This window comes from Rhipicephalus microplus, chromosome X (assembly GCF_043290135.1).
Source record: "Rhipicephalus microplus isolate Deutch F79 chromosome X, USDA_Rmic, whole genome shotgun sequence".
Classification (NCBI taxonomy): Eukaryota; Metazoa; Arthropoda; class Arachnida; order Ixodida; family Ixodidae; genus Rhipicephalus; species Rhipicephalus microplus.
The window spans coordinates 322,078,091-322,098,810 of NC_134710.1; the positions used below are offsets into that span (position 1 = coordinate 322,078,091).

General features: G+C 46.7%; 1 protein-coding gene across 1 annotated transcript in view; it reads right to left on the reverse strand.

Annotated features, from left to right (window-relative positions):
• The window catches only part of LOC142777239 (ubiquitin-conjugating enzyme E2 D4-like), a 51,597-nt gene extending 48,399 nt beyond the window's left edge, over nt 1-3,198 (reverse strand). The window contains exon 1 of the mRNA XM_075881567.1: nt 3,133-3,198. The gene's annotated coding sequence lies outside the window, so the exon portion shown is untranslated. The remainder of the gene's footprint in view (nt 1-3,132) is intronic.
• Between the last annotated feature and the right edge of the window lie 17,522 nt (nt 3,199-20,720).

Sequence of the window (20,720 nt, forward strand, 5' to 3'; positions counted from 1 at the left end):
TTTCTATGCATAATTTGAAGTCGCGATTATCTGCCTCTGAAGCGGGCATATGTGTGTACAAATGGCTTTTATTTTGTTTTTGTTCTTTCATTGAACAATATAGGTATGTTACAAAGAAAATTCAGGCGGAAATGTTGTAGGCCCGTGTGCTCAGATTTGAGTGCACGTTAAAGAACCCCAGGTGGTCTAAATTTCCGGAGCCCTCCACTACGGCGTCTCTCATAATCATATAGTGGTTTTGGGATGTTAAACCCCACATATCAATCAAATCAATTACAATGAAAATTCATAAACCTTTCGTGTTATTTTATCAGAACGCTCTAGTGTGGGATCAATATTTTGTATATCTTTCCCTAAGCTTTTGCAAAAAACCTGCTGCTGAATAGAAAATGTAAGTTTGTCTAACTCTGGTGCCTACCTTATGATTTTTGTATTCATTAATCTCGCATACTGACTGTGCGGTGTGCCGTATTATCTTATACCACTCACGGGATTATTTTATATTGCGGTACGTGCTGTGAACTAGTCTATATTTATTACTGTTTTTCTTTTGTCTTCGTGTAGGTTGTATATGCACTGGCTTTATACCTAGTTAGTATCACGTGCGAATGTGCGGTGCACTTTTGTATGCGACTAAAACTGTAAAGTATTCGAGTTGTGTTTGTGCTCTATGAATGGCACGTTTAAGCAATAAAAAATTCAAACAAACTCTGCTGTTTATTCTTGCCTAATTTATGTGTACACGTAAAAAAAAAACAGTCTCTTTTGGAATAAGTGGTGGGAAAAGAGGTGGATGGGCAAACATTCCTCACTCAAAACGCAATGATTCTCGTTTTAATTATGTGGTGGGTTGCGAAACAGGAAGAAGGTCGCGCGCTCGCCATCTTATACCTTCCACTTGCTCATTTGGCTAGCTGGTGCATCCTAATTGAATTTGGGGCTGGACCCCCCCCCCCCCTTCCCCCACGCCACTCGGATCCTCAGTCTTCATCAAGATGGCGTTCCCCAGTGCGTTTTTATAATGCCCCGCCATGTTTTCATACCACCCCCAAACACCAGGCCTTCGTCCGGCCCTGCGAGCGAATATCACGTCCCATGAATGGTATACGAAAATTCCCTCTCCTGGCTCGCCTTCGAGCTAGTCATTTGACACCTGTGGTCGCAAGGCGCAGAAGACTGTTATTCATCGCAGCAGCCTTTATTTTTTGTAAAACACATTCTTTGCCTCGCCGGTAGTCGGTGCTAGCTCGTAGAGCTCGCCACGGCGGTCGGCGCGCAGTGCGAGCTCGATCAGCGCCTCCTTCTAGGTGGCTTTGGCTCGATACGATAGAAGACCAAGGGTTGTTCACGAAACTGGGATGTCGTCGCAGAAAAGGAGGCGCAAGGAGAACCACTGTTTTTGTTTTTTTCATATTGTGTGAGTGGATACTGCCCTAACAACAAGCGCATCTTTTTATTCAGTGGCCCTGCAGACCTTGAACGCTGAGCCGAGTAGGATAAAAAAAACATGAAGCGAATGGATGGAATACTAACTGCGGCGGCTGTCGTTAGTGAGAAACATTTTAGTCATTGCTACATTTCGCGCTCTTAAAAAATTACAGTCGATGATGTCATCACTAAAATTACCCGTAAAAAACTCAAACGAGAAATTTCTATCCTTCATTTCATTGGCAACTTTCTATTTCTTTTCACGGCCACGATGATTTCTCGCTTAAACCAGCGTGGCCGACACCGACATTTCTATGAAATGAGCTCTTTAATGATGTTGCGATAATATTCATTACTATTCTTGCACCACTCGACAATGTCCGCATCGGTAATGGGTGTTCTAATAAATCTGTTCAAAATCCTCAAAAATAAAAAATGATATGTACTGTAGCACTCGGACCATATTAGTTATGAAATTAAACTATTTACGTTTGATAAGCTCAGCTAGCGTCAACGTCATTGGAGAATTGAAGTTCGTGCGAAGAACTCATCCTACCTTGAGCAATAAAAAAATTGGCTTATAATAAGTAAATGTTCTGGCATAAGTAAATCAACCAAATTCCGCTTGTTTCCCTGTTGAATTTTGTCGAACTTCATTGAAAATGACTTTTTCCTTGGAAACCATGCGTATTCATTTGTTTATTGGTAATTTTTATCAAGAACCAGATATCATATACCGTAATAATAATAAAAGGGTGTACGTACGTTTGTAACAGTGCAACAAAAAATTACTTTGATTACGTATCACTTCCCAACCAGTGTTCTACAGTTCTAAGTGGGCTGGGAGAGCCCATCGGCGCCTGTCGCACGCGTGCGTAGGCAGAAAGGGCCGCGGCCGTGGTAGAGACGCCGCCGACATTACTCCGCTCGGGCTCTGGCTCGGGCCGCTCGGCGATTGGCTCGGCATAGCACGGTCCCTGCGGCTATCGCCATCTGGTGGCCGCCGGTGGAGGGCATCATTCTCCGTGCCACCGCGATGGTCGTGGTCGGCACACTAGTGAGTATATTCTAGGCACTATAGTTACACGGTGTGAACTATAATGAAATGTTCACAGTAAACACCAACCGGTCATTGCAATTATTCACTGCACTTATATTTTTATTGCCGGTCGACAGATGCTCACACGGTTAGCCACACAAAGCACTGGGATTTCACATCGATGTGCAAACATATGCCCGTACACACAAACACACGCACGTCACGCCCAAAGAGGGTTTTTAAAGCTCCCATAGGGAGTTTGTAACCACGTGACCTGAAACTACTTGGGGAGTTTAACAAGGTCATGCCGTTCATAAACTCGGTCACTAAGCAGGGGACGATTTATGACGACATGGGCCGAGTTCACTTCCTACCAGGGAGTAAATAATTCGGGCAGGAGAGTTTTGTGGGCTCATGTGCAGGAGAAACTCCCATATCGGCTAACATTTGCTTACAGTGTAGAGGAGGACTGGAGAAAAAAAAACTGTGCTCTACCGATTACAGCACGCTCTTGGAGTGTAGTGGGCGTCTTTTATTCTTTGTTGCTAGAAGGGCGCAGATGATATTGTCTGAAATTTCGGTCATCTGAGGTTCTTTCACGTTAATTTTTGCCTACGCACATGGTACACACATCGCAATTTTAGTACTCTAGGATTCTCACCTACCTCGAAATGCTAGAGCCACGGCCACGATAGAACCAGTGTCCTTCGAAGCGGCAGCTGAGCACCATAACCACTGCCAGAAATTCTGAAAAAAAAAACATGAAATAATGAAAAACTTCACTTCAGATTCAAAGCCAAGCAACGCCGAACTGACCGCACGTGATACCAGCTCGGTCGCTCAACCAACTCGGCCATAACGCCCGCCGGGCGCGCAGCGATAAGAATGGGGTTATCAAGATAGTAGGGTTCAAGACGTGCGTCGAAGACGCCGCTGTGTTGTAGAAAACTACATTTTGTACCGTATTTTTCGCAACACAAAACATGATCGCAGTCGCAAATTCAAGCTTAGTCTTCGTACTAAATAGGTCTTCGATAAATTTGCAGGTGTGCCTCTAGCTTTTTTTTTTTTTTGACGGCCGTTTTTTGTACAAAAAAAAAACAAGGGGTCATTTCAGTAGTCTTCATAGTCCCAATTTGTAAACCTAATTCGTCGTCGGAACAGAATTGGAAGCTCCGACGTTAACGAGCCCCGCCGCGGTGGTCTAGTGGCTAAGGTACTCGGCTGCTGACCCGCAGGTCGCGGGTTCGATTCCCGGCTGCGGCGGCAGCATTTCCGATGGAGGCGGAAATGTTGTAGGCCCGTGTGCTCAGATTTGGGCGCACGTTAAAGAACCCCAGGTGGTCAAAATTTCCGGAGCCCTCCACTACGGCGTCTCTCATAATCATATGGTGGTTTTGAGACGTTAAACCCCACAAATCAATCAATCCGACGTTAACGAGGCTGCATTTGTGATGTGCAGTACAGCTCCTATAACGTGTTCCTTTAGGAAGTTTTCCAATTTCCGCCTATACAATTTTTAATCGTCGAAAAATGACCCCGTTCAATTGAAAACGTGAGAGCTTCCAGCCATGACCTCTAGAAGCGCTGAACAGTCGGTGTCCCTCAAACCTGGATATGCATTTTTTTCGTGGACTAGCCACATTTGTTTATATTATCGTGATAGCAAATATGTGGACCCTCTCGGTGGGTTTTCGCCATTGCCGTCGTCGTTGTTGTATACTCCGCCATAATGTTCCGTAGAAAGCCGCAAGTAAGAGCGTGCTAGCGGTGGCGACAAATGCGGCTGAAGCAGAAATGAAACAAGCAGGCCACCTCTGCTGCATGGAGGACTCATGCGCTAACATCATCCCGCATGCGCGGCCCACCGTGATGGTTCCTCAAGAAGCGAACAAATGCCCCAGTCATTTTAAGTGGCGTAAAGAAACTCTAGGGCAAGGGTGGTTGGGGAGGGGGGGGGGGAGTCGTGTCACTAGAGCAACTGTGAACTTTGATTATACAAGGGCACGATCCATGGCGCTTGCGATATCTTGGCCAGGATCAGCAGACCCTCCTACGTGATGTGCCCACACCGCTTCGCGTTGAGAGAGCTGAAGCACTCAAGAACGACCCATTACGGCGCGCACGCGTTACCGAACTCAAACGCCCCCACAATGCCAGACTGCTACATGATCAATACAATAAAGTTGAATTAATGTTGCAAGAATGCTCTTCCGATGAAAGTTTTCTTTTTTATGTTCCCATGGCTCAAAGTGACACATACTCAGAAAATACGTGCTTCCTGGGTTCATTGATGTGTGCTCCGCTTATTCAACTCTGCTCAACTACGAGTGCTTTGCATCTAAACGGGACGCTGAGGCAGACAGATTGAAGGGAGCATTTAGTGAGGTAGGCCTTGCTTTCCTGTTTCTTCATCGACTTATCTACAGATATGGATGCACGAAAACAAGATGTTCCCATTTTGAAAGACAAATTTCTCAATTCTGGGCATCTAGAAGTGCTGAGTAGAATTAATTTTTCTTTTTGTTTTACGCAGGAGCTAACTTGACTGAAAAGAATACCATGATTGCTTTCTTTATTGTGATTCGACGTTGTCGTTGTCTCTGGCGTCGGCACTCTAAGCGGGTTCTCCAATCATATCCTTTTTTCATCGTCGCTAATAGAGTACCCGTTCGTAGCATGACAATTCTTACTGCTTCATCTTGACATGTCTTGCCATTACTGAATCGAGAAGTTGCCCACCAGCCCATCTCCTTTCACGCCTCGTTCCTTCCCCTGCTGTCTTTTTTACGTGGTGTAGAATCAATCAACATATGCGTTTCGCTACGGAAGCACTTGCTGATAAGCGCACATGATTATTCCCTGATTGAAGTGAAAGACGGTACAATATGAAAAAATAAAAAAATAAAAAAGTGAAGTGACAGATTTCTTTCAATGTGTGAGCTCTTTCGCCAAAAATTATTGAACAAACGAAAATACAACGCAGAGTGAGAGATGCGAGAACAGCTCGCTATTTTTGCGCCAAATTCATTATTGACTTCACGGGAAACATGAAAGATGAAGAAAAAAATCAACAAATTACGCTGCGAAGATCCTATTTTCTTCTCTCATAATGTTTTCTTCTGCTTGTTTTCTTGCTCTTTTTTGTTCTTGTTTCCTGTCAAATATTCAATTAAAATTGTTGAATAAATTTTGTACAGCTAATGTTAACTGAAAAGAACTATTCTTTTTTGACGTCATCTCTTCTAGCATGAATTGAGATATTAAAAAGCACAATATTATACACCGGATTCCTAACAAATCTCGTTGAGCGTGTAGATGCCAAAATTTCTAAAAGCATCATCCTCTTAACCAAAATCTCGACTTTACTTTCCGAAATTTAGATCGAAATGTAGCAATTCGTGTTTCTAAATGCAAGGGAGGTCTTATCACAAGCCTGATAAATTTGCTTATTGATTTTGGCACGCACTTTTTCATAGTACTAGGGGTTTCACTGTCTCGGTAGTTATTACGCGGCATATTAGCGTCCCTTAGCCGCCGTTGTATCTGTGAAACAATTACGCTGCCTTCTCCGTTTTGATTGCGTCAGCTCATTTTTTTTTCGTGTGATGCAAATAACACCCATTATTATCCTGCTTATCACAATTCTGACACAATGAGGTAGCCTTCGCTGGCTTTCACTTAAATCAAGTGCGCTATGTCTGGTACCACAAAAAGTCTTCACCGTTGCAGCGTGTCAAAATTTGTTTAATTTGTTCTCTTCAGCCGCACTAAAAGAATGTCGCAAAATCTTGAGCGAATTATATTGGTCAGAAACATTACAGAAATCATTCTAGCTTGATACGATGACACATGACTAACCGGTGATAGAGTGTACTAGAAGTGTTGATTGGCGTGACCGCGCCTCGCCGCTTGATCTCTTCCGCGTTGCCCGCAGTGGCGGCGCTGCAGTCGAACAGTACTGAAAGAGCCGCGCGCCGCGTGCAGGAACTGCTATGCGCTTTGGCTCCTCCGTCGTAATTTCTTGATGCAAATTTCTTCGCACCTGCCCAAAATTTATGTCTAGCACATGATACCATAGCCCTTGAAGTATGACACGCCCATTTAGTGAACTTGAGCTCCATAAAAGCCCTTGTGAGAGATCGAAAATAATTCAGAAAGGCGTGTCTTATACTGATTTCTTCTCTCTTAACTCTTTCTTCGTTGGTTAAGCGTCTACAATATTCAGAATAACTGAGCTGATTTATTGAAAGTTAGCTGTGCTCAGAAATCTGTGAGATAAAAAAAACAAATACTGTGTCACACGCACGCAGAACCAGAAATCCGTTAGGAAAGAGGGGAGAGGAACGCGGAATCTGAACCCCCTACACTATAAAATGTTTTGGTTTTTAACTTTTCAGGGTATACTAAAATAGTTACAGGCATTTACCGCAATCACCAATTGCCAAAGTTAGCTGTTCTCCTGCAAACCACACCCCCTCAAAAAAAAAGAAATCCTGGGTAGCCCTGCGCCAATAACTTACAGTTGGTGAAGCGGAACATAGCGTGTCTCTAGAAATACGCACTGTAGATTTCACCTTTTCGAGTTTGAGAGTTTGAGGTCTCAAATGTAGTTCAAGTCTAACGTAGTCGGACGAGAAATGCACCGCCTAAAAATAGTACCTGTGCTAATGGTCCTTGAATATATATATATATATATATATATATATATATATATATATATATATATATATATTGTACCGAAGCATAGTGGCGCCAGCTCTGTACCAGCGTCAAAGAAGACGTTGACGTCCGTGTGTGGCTCGTGCTTGCCGGGTTCCTGCCTGTACCAGCTTGTTGCGGCTAACGTTTCTCGAATAATAACCTGTGTTTCTACGCAACCTTGCTCGTTGCATTTGGTGGAAACATGCTGGGTAACGTCCTGGAGCTCCGCAGCCGTAAGCTACCATCTCAGTCCGCGATGACCGAGCACGTCGATCCCCCACAAGGCTCTTCCACGCTGCCACCTGTCATGTGTTCTGGTGTACTTCGTCTGCGTGACCCACCAGTATACAACGACACTGAAGAACAAGATGTCGAGGACTGGCTAGCAGAGTACGAGCATGCCAGCGCGATTAACAAGTGGGATGACCCTGCGAAGCTGACTCACGTCATCTTCTACTTGACGGATTTGGCCAACCTATGGTTCACCAACCACCAAGCCGACATCCCCACCTGGTCTGTTTTCAAAGAGGCCGTCACCTCGTTTTTCGGTCGTCCAGCCATGCGTAAGCTTCGTGCTGAACTGGGACTGCGGGGACGATTTCAGCGAAATGGTGAGAGCTTCACGAGCTACATTGAGGATGTGATCAGCCTCTGTAGGCGAGTTGATGCCAGGATGACGGAGGCTGACAGAATAAAGAATATAATGAAAGGCATTGATGACGACGCTTTTCATATGCTTGTGGCCAATGACCCACAGACCGTCACGGCCGTGATTCAGCTATGTCAAAGTTTTGATGAGCTGCGCAAGCAACGAATTTCTACACGTCGCGCTAATACGCAAACAGCTGATATTTCGGCCTTGGAGTGCAAAAGCAGTGGCCCCGACTACAGCGTGTTAATGCCTCAAATTCAACAGTACATCCGGGAGGAAGTTGCTCGACAGCTCTCTCTTGTCGCCACCATCAACGAGACCCACACAACACTGGACCACTCACTTCGCCGTGCTATTCAGACGCAAGTTGCCGAGGCTCTCTCTTCGCCCGCATCCCCAATATCAGTGGCTGCACCGCTGACTTATGCAGAAGCCATCCGCCGACCTCCTGCCCAACCACCGCTCCTTTCATACAGTCCAGCCACCAACTACTACAGGTCACAAGTTTCGGTTTATCTGGTAAATCGGCCCTTTCCACCACCTCGAGCACCTGTAAACTCTTGGCGTGCTCCGGATAACCGGCCCGTCTGCTACAACTGTGGTATTCCAGGACATGTCGCGCGCTACTGTCGTCGCCGTGGATTCTATTTTAATGATGTTCAGCATTCCGGCAACATACCTCGGCAATCAGAATCGCATGTGACACCTGATTCACATGACCTCCGCTCACGTCGACCAGACTTCAGCCGACGTCGATCTCCTTCACCCCGTCTTCGGTCTCCTTCCCCCATGCTTCGCCGTTCCAACCACGCCCAGGAGGAAAACTAACAGTCGCAGTTCCTGAGGCAAGAGCTGTGCCACCGACGAAATTTCCAAGGCCTCATCTTTCGCCCCCTAACGAGATGGCCGTGTTTGTGGACGGTTTCGCTCAACTGCTCTTGTCGACACAGGTGCCGCCATTTGTATAATCAGTGAAGTGTTATGCCGCAAACTGAACAAAGTGACGACTTCACTGGTTGAAATTTCTTTACGCACAGTGAGTTCGCAACACGTCTAACCTTCTGCCACATGCACTGCTCGTCTTGTGATTCAAGGAGTGCTTTACATTGTTGAATTTGTCGTCCTTCCGCATGCGTCTTATGAAATCATCCTGGGATGGAACTTTCTTTCCGCTAATCATGCGGTTGTTGACTGCGCTCGTGCTCAACTCGTTTTGTTTCCTCAGCACGACATTCATAGATCTCCCTCGCTCACCCAAAAAGGTGATCGTCGCCGCTGACGTCGTCATTTCTGCTTTTTCGGTCACCGCGGTATCTCTTTTGTGCAACTCTGTTTCCGATTCAACTGCCCTATTCATGCCGTCACAAGAATGCGCTCGTCGCCGGAACCTTGTCATCCCGTTTGCCGTCATAACACTTGCCGATGACTCCAGTGCCGTGTACGTGTGCAATCCGTTCCCTTGTCCCACTACCTTAATGCATGGCGAATGCATTGGGAGTATTGACACTTATGATGACATCTTTCCTTTCGATGCCCGTTCTGATACGACACCGATGTCCGTGGATGCTGTCACAGCTGGCACCGCGCCCTCACTACCTGACGAAGACGTTCTATTGCGCAGCGTAGACATCGGCCTTACGCAAGACCAGCGCAATCAGCTCATTCAACTACTTGACCGTTTCCGCGCCTCCTTCGACCACGGACAACCTCCCTTGGGACGCACGTCAGTTGTCGCTCACCATATCGACACCGGTCATCATACTCCACTTCGTCAGCGCCCCTACCGCGTCTCGCAGGCTGAGCGTGACGTCATCACTCAACACGTCGACGAGATGCTGCAACGTGGTGTTATTCAGCAATCACACAGTCCTTGGGCTTCGCCAGTGGTCCTCGTGCGAAAAAAGAATGGCTCCATCAGGATTTGCGTGGATTATCGTCGACTAAACAACATCACACGCAAGGATGTTTATCCCCTGCCACGCATTGATGACGCCTTGGATTGCCTTCAAGGAGCGGAGTTTTTCTGTTCACTGGATCTGCGCTCTGGATATTGGCAAGTGTCAATGGCGGAACCAGACCGTCCAAAAACGGCGTTTGTGACCCCTGGCGGCTTATATGAATTTAATGTAATGCCCTTTGGTCTTTGCAACGCGCCTGCGTCTTTTGAAAGAATGATGGACAGTGTCCTCAGGGGACTTGAATGGCACATCTGTCTTTGCCAATCAGACGACATAGTTGTATTTTCGGCGAATTTCGAAACTCATCTATCCCGTCTAGAACAAGTTTTCCAGTGACTTACGGCAGCCGGGTGGACACTAAACTTGAAGATATGTCGTTTTGGCGCCCAAAAACTCGCAATTCTCGGCCACGTCGTTTCAAAAGAAGGAATATCACCAGACCCTGCCAAACTGCGTGCCGTTGCCGAGTACCCCAAGCCTACTACCCTAAAGGAGCTTCGTAGTTTCGTAGGCTTGTGTTCCTATTTTCGGCGTTTCATTCGCAATTTTGCGTCTATATTTGCCCCTCTGACTCAACTTCTCGCCCGTAGCGCGGACCTCTCTGGCTGGAATTCCCACTGCGATGAGGCATTCACGGTGCTACGCCGGCTACTCACGTCTCCGCCAGTTCTCCGCCACTTCGATCGCAATGCACCCACTGAAATTCACACGGATGCAAGCGGTGTCGGCCTCGGTGCCGTTCTCGCTCAACGCAAGGATGGCTGCGACGAGTACGTTGTCGCCTATGCCAGCAGTACACTAACGAAGCAGTACACTAACGAAGCAGTACACTAACGAAGCAGTACACTAACGAACATCCAACTATTCCGTCACGGAAAAGGAGTGCTTGGCTATCATTTGGGCTATAGGAAAATTTCGCACCTACCTTTATGGACGCCAGTTTGATGTTGTCACAGATCACTATGCATTATGCTGGTTAGCGTCCATGAAAGATCCTACTGGCCATCTCGCTCGTTTGGCTTTGCGCCTTCAGGAATACGATATCCGTGTTGTTTATCGCTCAGGACGCAGACATTCAGACGCCGATGCACTATCCCGTTCTCCACTGCCTCCTGACCTTGCCTGCTTATCAACTGCCATTTGCGATTCGTCATCGTTGAGCATCACTGACATGTCATCCGAACAGCGCAAAGATTCCTGGATCAATTCTTTGCTCGACGTCCTCTCTCACAGTTCGTCAGAAACGACTTCACGCTCCCTCTCTCGTCAAGCAAGACTCTTTGCTGTCCGTGAAGGCTTGTTGTATCGCCGCAATAACGTGACGGACAGCCGTAGGTGGCTCCTTGTCATCCCTCGTCATTTGCGTTCCGACATCTGCGCTGCCTTTCACGATGACCCCCAGTGTGGCCACGCTGGAGTATTTAAGACTTACTCTCGCCTTCGTCTAAGATATTACGGGCGCGGCATGTATCGGCACGTTCGCCAGTACGTTCGGTCATGCACCACGTGTCAACGACGCAAAACGCCTTCTCACAGCACTGCTGGCCCTTTGCAACCCTTAACCTGCCCAGCGAGACCATTCGACCGCGTCGGAATTGATATTTATGATCCTCCACCCAAGTCTCTTCGAAGCAACCGGTGGATTATCGTCGCCGTGGATCATTTGACACGCTACGCTGAAACATCTGCACTGCCTGCTACCACTGCGAAAGACGTTGCGTCCTTTCGTTTTCACCATCTCATTTTGCGACACGGTGCACCTCGTGAATTACTGAGTGACCGTGGACGCGTGTTACTCTCGAACGCCATCGACGAGCTACTTAAGGCATGTCGCACTGTCCACCGGAAATCCTCGGCATACCATCCTCAAACCAATGGCATGACGGAACGCTTTAACCGTACCCTTGGAGATATGCTTGCCATGTACGCCTCTGACGACCAGACTAATTGGGACCAAGCGCTCCCTTTTGTCACGTACGCGTACAACTCTGTGCCACAAACAACCACTGGCTTTTCTCCTTTCTTCCTCCTGTACGGACGTGAGCCATCATGCTCCATGGACACCATTCTCCCTTACAGGCCTGATGTTTCCGAAGCGACGCCTGTTTCCGAAGCAGCTGCTTATGCCGAAGAGTGTCGTCAACTCGCTCGCTCATTTACTGCACAAGACCAATGACGCCAGAAAACTGACCACGATTCCTCTGCGTCTACCGTACACTATAACCCAGGAATGCTGGTTTGGCTCTGGGTCCCGTCTACCCCTCCCGGTCTTTCCCCGAAGCTTTCGTCGAAATACAATGGCCCCTACCGTGTGGTGCGGCAAACATCTCCTGTCAACTATGAAGTTGAGCCCATTGATCCACCTTCGGACCAACGCTGCCGTGGGCGTGAAACAGTACACGTATCACGCCTCAAACCGTGCTATGACCCCCTTGTCGTGTCATTTCCCTAGGTCGCCAGGTTGGCTCCTTTCTGCTTGGGGAGTAATTGTACCGAAGCATAGTGGCGCCAGCTCTGTGCCAGCGTCAAAGAAGACGTTGACGTACGTGTGTGGCTCGTGCTTGCCGGGTTCCTGCCTGTACCAGCTTGTTGCGGCTAACGTTTCTCGAATAATAACCTGTGTTTCTACGCAACCTTGCTCGTTGCAATATATATATATATATATATATATATATATATATATATATATATATATATATATATATATATATATATATATATATATATATATATATATATATAACTTTGAGATATGGCACAACGGGAGCGTTGTCAACGGAGATTAAAGGTAAATAGCCGACCGACCCATTAACGGGAATTCCTTCCTTTACGCACGCCGCCCGCCGACCGACCCATTACGGGGAAACCCCTTTCTTTATGCACGCCGTCACGGACTCTCCCGGCACCGCGGCGACAATCTTGGGTGGCCCGACACACGTCAAGAACTGAACAGCACGTGATATGAACCGTATGCGGATGTAGACGGACAGTTGGCTTCGTTCTCAGTGTTGACAGTGGTTCTTCCTCTTTTTTACTTTCTTTCTTTTCTTTCTTTTTCTTTTTCGTATTTTTTCTCCATTTTTTTTTCTTTTTCTAGTTCCCTCTCACTCTCGCAAACATTTTTCAAGGCGAGAGGGACGCGGCAGCAACGAAGTTTGGAAGCTCATGTCAGTATAACTCATCCCCTGATGAAGGGAGGACCCCTCCCGAAACTGTTGGGAATTAAATATATTTATCCTTGTTGACAAGGCTCCCGTTGTGCCATATCTCATACCTTCACGAAGACTAACTGGCCCATTGAATAATTACTCCCACTATATATATAACTATATATATATATATATATATATATATATATATATATATATATATATATATATATATATATGTGTGTGTGTGTGTGTGTGTGTGTGTGTGTGTGTGTGTGTGTGTGTGTGTGTTTACTTTGTACATATAAAAGAAAGGTAAATTTCTCAAAACAAGATGCACCTCTGCCTGCCTACACTTTGGACGCTTGTTGGTAGAACTACGCTTATAATGCAAAACATCGTCATAAACTTGCTCACTTGCAATGGCGTTACGCCAATAGAATATTTGGAAAGCTGCACAATTTAAGCTGTCGATACAAAATGAGAACTGGTTGTAATGAATATGATGATATATGGTGTTTTTTTGGCGCAAGGGCCATTTGATGGCCAAAGAGCGCCAGTTCATGGGACAAAGAATGTGGACAATGATTGTGATTAGCGGCTGTATAAGGGCCATAAAATTCCTCGCAATAAGGCGGGTAAAAACATACAAGTAATAAAATCATGACCATGTCGTGAAAGGTGTATGTGATGTGAATAGGTGACAAAAGTTAGTGATAATGAAAAACGATGGTGGACATGTATGTCATTAGCACAAGTACCTCACTCCTTCATACCCTTGCGTCCAAGGGCCGTGAGGCAAGTGCTTTCCTGTGTAGCCACCGCAGCAAAAACCTCTCTAGAGAGGTCATGCTACGGTATGCCCGGGTATATGATATGAAAATTATGAATTTCCTTTAAATACGCTAATAATGATTTATGACTAAAAAATGGTTCCCTACCAACGAACATTGCAGGGTGTAAGGGTATATGTTGTCGGTAGGGTAATGGAAAGTGTTGTCTTCTTAGAGTGTCTAACTGTTTACATTAAATTAAAACGTGAAGAACTGTTAATGTCTCACCACATTTATCCCACAATGGTGGATCACCACCGGACAAAAGATGTGTGTGTGTCGTGTATGTGTGTCCTATCCTGAGTCTTGTTAGTGTTACCTCTGTTAGACGCGATTTTGATACTGGTGGCCAATGGCCAAGGGGTGGCTTGGTAACGTGTAGTTTGTTTTGTGTGTGTGTATCCCACTTGCTCTGCCAGTAGTCCCTGAGGTTTCGTTTGAGAGACGGCTTAAGATCAAGGGCCGGGATTGATATGGATGTAATGGCGGTGCTCTCATAGACGGATGCAGCGAGCTGATCCGCCCTCACGTTGCCTTGAATCTCACGGTGCCCTGGCACCCAGCACACTACAACATGTTGTTTGTGTGTGTAGAGTGTGCACAAAATGGAGTAAAGTGAGACAAGGACTGGGTTTTTTTGTTTTTTAAGACTGTGCAGAGCCGTTACCACACTGAGGTAGTCTGTATAAATTACTGCTTTTTGTATTTGTAATTGTTTGATGTGTTTAGCTGCCGCCAGTATCGCGTAAGCTTCCGCTGTGAAGATACTTGTGCGTGGATGTAGAGGGCCAGCATCCGAAAACGATGGGCCGACAGCAGCGTAGGACACAGAGGAGTTAGTCTTGGAGGCATCTGTGAAGAACTCAGGACGTGGTATTTGTGTTGAAGTTCCAGAAAGTATGTTCGGATATGGGCAATGGGTGCATGTTTTGTAACCTCTAGGAAGGACACATCGCAGTCTATAGTCTGCCACTGCCACGGTGGCGGGTATGCTACAGGAGCCATTAAACTGTGTTCAAGTGACACTTCAGTTTCTTCAGCTAGACACTTCAGGCGAACTGAGAAGGGCTGCCTCATCGAAGGCCTGTTTTGAAAGAGAGTTGAGCTCGACAAATCATTAATTGTAGAGTATGAGGGGTGCTTCTTGTCTGCTTTCACCTTAAGGAAATAAACAAAGGACATGTAAGTTCTCTGCAGATGAAGCGACCACTCATTTGACTCAACATAAAGGCTTTCTACGGGGCTGGTGCGAAAAGCACCCGTAGAAAGACGGATGCCCAAATGGTGCACGGGGTCCAGCATTTTCAAGGCACTTTGAGTGGCAGGCTGATAGACAACGGCCCCATAATCTAAGCGGGTACGAATAAGGCTTCTATAGAGGTTCATGAGGCATTGCCTATCACTACCCCACGTAGTACGTGACAACACTTTTATAACATTCATGGTTTTTAAACATTTTGTTTTTAAATACTTTATGTGGGGTACGAAGGTCAACTTGTTGTCCAAGATTAAGCCTAAAAATTTATGCTCGGCTTTGACGGACAGACGTTGCCCGTTCAGTCGAATGTCAGGTTCCAAGTGCATGCCTCTCTTTCGAGAGAACAAGACACACGCGCTTTTTTGTGGGTTAAGTTGAAATCCGTTTTCATCTGCCCATTCGGAGACCTTATTTAAACCCAGCTGAACCTGCCGCTCACACATGGCCAAGTTGCATGACTTGAAGCCAAGCTGAACGTCGTCGACATATGTACAATAGAACATATTGCGGGGAATGGACAAGTGCAAAGAATTCATTTTAATAATAAAAAGTGTGCAACTAAGCACTCCACCTTGTGGCACGCCTGTTTCCTGGACAAATGTTTGGGAGAGCACACTGCCCAGACGGACACGGAATGTCCGGTTTGACAGGTAACTTTCGATTATATGAAACATTCTTCCGCGCACACCAAGGTGGGACAGGTCTCTTAGAATTCCGAAACGCCATGTTGTATCAAACGCCTTTTCGATATCGAGGAACACAGAGAGAAAATATTGTATATGGACGAAGGCGTCTCTGATCTGTGCCTCGATACGAACAAGGTGGTCTGTGGTGGATCTACTTTCTCGAAACCCGCACTGAAATGGGTAGAGCAAATTGTTTGTTTCAAGGATATGTACAAGTCGGCAGTTTATCATTTTTTCGAATACTTTGCACAAGCAGCTTGTAAGTGCAATAGGCCTATAACTTGAAGCTAAAGAAGGGTCCTTGCCCTCTTTCAAAATGGGAATAATAATAGCCTCTTTCCAGGAGGTAGGGATAGTGCCAGAAAACCAGATAGCATTGTACAAGCAAAGTAGGGTTTTTCGTGTTTCGGCTGGTAGGTTTTTTAACATTTCATACACCACACGGTCAGAACCTGGGGCAGAAGCACTGCAGGAGTTTAGGGTAGCTCGGAGCTCTGCTAGACTGAAAGCTTGGTTATATGCCTCGTATCTAGTGGATTTGTGTTCGAGTTTCTGCTTTTCTATTCTTGTTCTGTATTTCTGGAAAGTGTCAGTATAGTGGGACGAGCTGGATACCCGTTCAAAATGTGCCCCGAGGAAGTTTGCCTGATCTTCCAAGGTATCACCTTCAGTGTTTACGAGTGGAAGTGTGTGTACTTGTTTCCCTGCTATCCTACCGACCATGTTCCAGACTTTGGCCTCTTGTGTGTATGAATTGACCCCTGACAAAAACTTCTGCCAGCTTTCTCTTCTGGCCTGCCGACGCGTTCTCCTAGCTTGAGACTTTATTTTCTTAAAGGTGTCAAGATTTTCGGCTGTCGGTGAGTTCCGAAGCTGCCTCCAAGCTCTGTTTTGCTGTTTGCGCGCGTTTCGGCATTCAGAGTTCCACCATGGCATACGCCGTTTTCCAGGGTGTCCATTTGTTTGTGGGATGCATTTTGTTGCAGCATCAATCAAAAACGCTGTGAAGAAGTTGACAGCAACATCAATGTTCAAAGTACATATGTCATTCCAACCTAGACGAGCGATGGTACAAAACTGTTCCCAGTCGGCTCTGTTTATGAGCCACTTGGGAACATGTGGTGGACACTCAGTTACTGTATTTGTGCTCAAAACTATGGGGAAGTTGTCACTTCCGTACAGATTACTGACGACTTTCCACTGTAGTAGAGACACAAGGGATGGAGATACTATGCTTAGGTCTATGGAGGAGTAGGTGTTATTGGCGAGATTATAATAGGTTGGTTCTTTTCGATTTAGGAGACACGCGCTCGACGAGAGAAGGAACTGTTCGATCAGTCGACCTCGCACGTCATACCGAGAGTCACCCCATAGCCTGCTATGCGCATTAAAGTCTCTAAGGAGAACATAAGGTTCCGGAAGTTCATCAGTTAAAGAGTGTAAATCACGTTTTTGCACCCGATAGCTAGGAGGAATGTAAATAGTGCAGATTGTGATCAGTTTATCAAAAAGAACCGCTCGAACAGCCACTGCCTCAAAGGATGTTTGGAGTTGTAAGTGTGTGCATTCAATTCCTTGATTCGCTATGATGGTAACACCTCCGGATGATGTCATGGCATCATCACGGTCCTTTCGAAAAATAACGTATTTACGAAGAAAATTTGTGTGTTTTGAATTAAGGTCTGTTTCTTGTACACACAGCGAGTGAGTGTTCGTGTAAGAGTTCTTGGATGTCGTCAAGGTTTCTGAGAAGGCCCGTGACGTTCCATTGTATAATTTGAGTGTTCATGATGAATGTAAAATAATGCTGTGTGTACGAAAAGCGAGTGGCTGTTTAGACGGGGAGTTTGAGTTCACTTAACAGGGCCGTCACCAGTCCCTGTTATTTGCTTTTTTGTTTTCTTGGCGCGCTCCAAGTAGCCACGCCGCTCTTTCGGCATCAAGGGTGCCGACGTATCCATTGCCTCGGAGGCACTGGATGCCCGCACGTGCGGGCTGTTACTTCGGATTTTGGGCCTTGCCTGGTGAGGGGAGGCCTTGAGACCCGAAGACTCTGGAGTCTCCGGTCTCTGTTTGGGAGTAGGCGGTGTAGCCTGGGCTACAGCCGCCTTGGGGGCAAGTGCCACAACCGCCGGCTCGGTATGCGCGGGCCAAACGGGTGGCGAGGGCTGGTGCGGTGGTGCCCCCTGACGCGCCGCATCAGCGTATGTAGGTCCATAGAATGGAGCGACTCTTCGCCGTGCTTCCTTAAACGTAATGTTCTCCTTCACCTTCAATGTAATTATTTCTTTTTCTTTTTTCCAGTATGTGCAGGAGCGTGAATATGCGGCATGGTTTTCTTCGCAGTTTACACAGTGTGGCGGTTGATTGCAGTTCTCAGACACGTGGCCTAGGACTCCACATTGTGCACAAGTCTGGCGGCCACGACAGGTTTTAGAGCCATGGCCATACCTCTGGCATTGGAAGCAACGACGAGGGTTTGGTATATATGGCCTGATAGATGTCTTTGTGTACCCTGTTTGAATGGAATCTGGTAGTTTACTGGATGCAAACGTGAGTATCAAGTGTTTCGTTGGTATTTCCTTATTATCTCTTCTGATGATAATTCTCTGTACATTATTGACATTTTGGCTCTTCCACCCTTCCAAAAGTTCAGTTTCGGTGAGTTCAAGTAAGTCTGCATCAGATACCACTCCGCCAGTGATGTTCATGGATCTGTGTGGTGTTACGGTGATCGGTACGTCACCAAACGTTGAGAGGCTGTCTAGCTTTACAAATTGTGCTTTGTCCCGAATTTCGAGAAGAAGGTCTCCGCTAGCCATTTTGGTTACTTTGTATCCAGCCCCGAGAGTTTCCGTAAGACACCTGGCAACTACGAAAGGAGATACGGCCCTGGCTTGCTTTCCGGTTTTTTCACAGTGAATAACGTGGAAGTGGGGAAAAGTTTCTATTGGCTGGTTGAAGAAGTTTATGTCGTCGGTGCGTACCCGCTTTAGGCCGGTACGATCAGACAGTTGAGGGAATGCTCCATGCATGCCGGTCTTATTTTCGTTCAGCAGCGTTGGCGGCCACCCACCACGGAGCCCAACAAGGGGACGCTACGAGTTTACAGACGCTGAAAACTGCAGACGCCAGCCGTACAACGCCACTATAACCCAATGCGCCTAGACCAAGGTAGGCTATTTGCACAGGGTTAACCCTTGCCGCCAGGAAAAATGGAAGTAAACAGAAGAGAGTAGAAGACAGGACAGATAGATAGTAAGAGATAAAGACGAAGATGTAGGCAGAGAGAGATAGGAAAAGGCGACTGCCGATTTCCCTTGGGTGGGTTAGCCCAGGGGTGCCGTCTACGTGAAGCCGGGGCCAAAGGGGTGTGTTACCTCTGCCGGGGGGCCTTAAAGGTCCAATCACCCAGCATTGGCTCAACCCCCAGGATCCCCTTTTCCCCGGACACGGCAAAGCCACGCACGGCTAGGCGTCGGAGGGAGTCAAAACTCCCCCGTTAGCTCGGGTCCGTGGTGTCGCTACACACCAAACGCCTACTTGCGCAGGCGCCCCTGCGGGGAACTGGTTGCAATGAGTTTACGCAGATTAACAGATGGGCTATATATACAATTGACACGTTTCAGTATGTTTGAGTGTTGTATTAAGTTTAACAGGTAATAAGCCTTTCGGAAAGCAATAATTATCATCTTCCACAAAACTGGCATCATAAAAAAGAGTCGTCACCAATTGATGTCGTGACAACGTTACTTACACTCGGTCTCTTGTGAAACAATCGATCGCATGTAGGCTCATATGAGAAACACTGTGCTCTGGATATCGTAGTGACTGCTGACAAAACGAGCGCATAATTTAATCATTGTTTTGATACTTCTCCTCTCTTTGTAGTTCGCCAGTAGCCACCTATGACGTAATGCAGCTCAAAGCGCTGATTGAGTAAGGAGCTAGGCGGATCCGTGGAAATTTCGATTGACATTTTCTTTCTGGGTCGGCAGGCTCTTGAAACAGTGAATGTATCGACGCAATCTCAGCGTGCCTGCATATTTACTCGTTCACCATGGCGCGTAGCAGGTGCGTCCACTGATAAAGGCTCAGAAACTCATTAAACGCGCTGAAAACGAGCAATTACACGCTTTCGCAGGCTCGGGCGCGTGCGCTCCCAATGCAGACGCTCCCGCGATCTTCAGTACCATGAAACTACAGCGCCGCCGCTACTGTCACCCGCCGGAAAATCAGCCGAGATGCGGCGCAGCCGCCTCGTTCACTCCACTGCCCCCTTCTAGTACACTGTACCGGTGAGGCCCATGCAACTATAGCGAAATTAAAACGCGATTGTCTGAATGCGGATCCTGGCACCCTGGAACTTATTAGTAGTGTTCGTTCTTTTCGCCTATGTGGTTACATTCATACATAGCGTAATAGTTACAGCAGCGGACATTTAGAAGCGAAGCTCCTTAGGGTGTGGGTCATTCCCTCGTATTTAATGTTGTAGTAGCCGCTTCTCGTTGGTTTAAAAATTGCTCACTAGATGGCGTTGTGAGTTTTTGTTCTTGGAAATGATATGACTAGATAGCATGAGTGGTTTTTATATAATGAAAAATTCACAGCATATCCAAGGAGTGAATTGTGATGAGGGGTTCATCTCATCACAATTCACAATTCAAGTGCCCGTCCACCTGCCCGCCCGTCCATCCGTCCGTCCGATATGTGCTGTAGTATGATAAGAACGGGCGGGCGGGCGGGCGGGCGGACAGACAGACAGACAGACAGACAGACAGACGGGCGCAAAGAGAGACGGATGGACGTACCAACGGACGGAGGGACGGATAGACCGATGGACGGACTAAGGCTTTGTTCAACTCATCGTCATTCACTCCGTAGATATGCTGTAATTTTTTTATCTAGAGGTTCCCATAGCACGCAGTGCATTCTACAAGGAACCTCTGCTCAAGGGCTTACGAAGACTTGGATGTTTTAGCCTGTTTCTTAAACGCTCCGCTTGCAAAATCG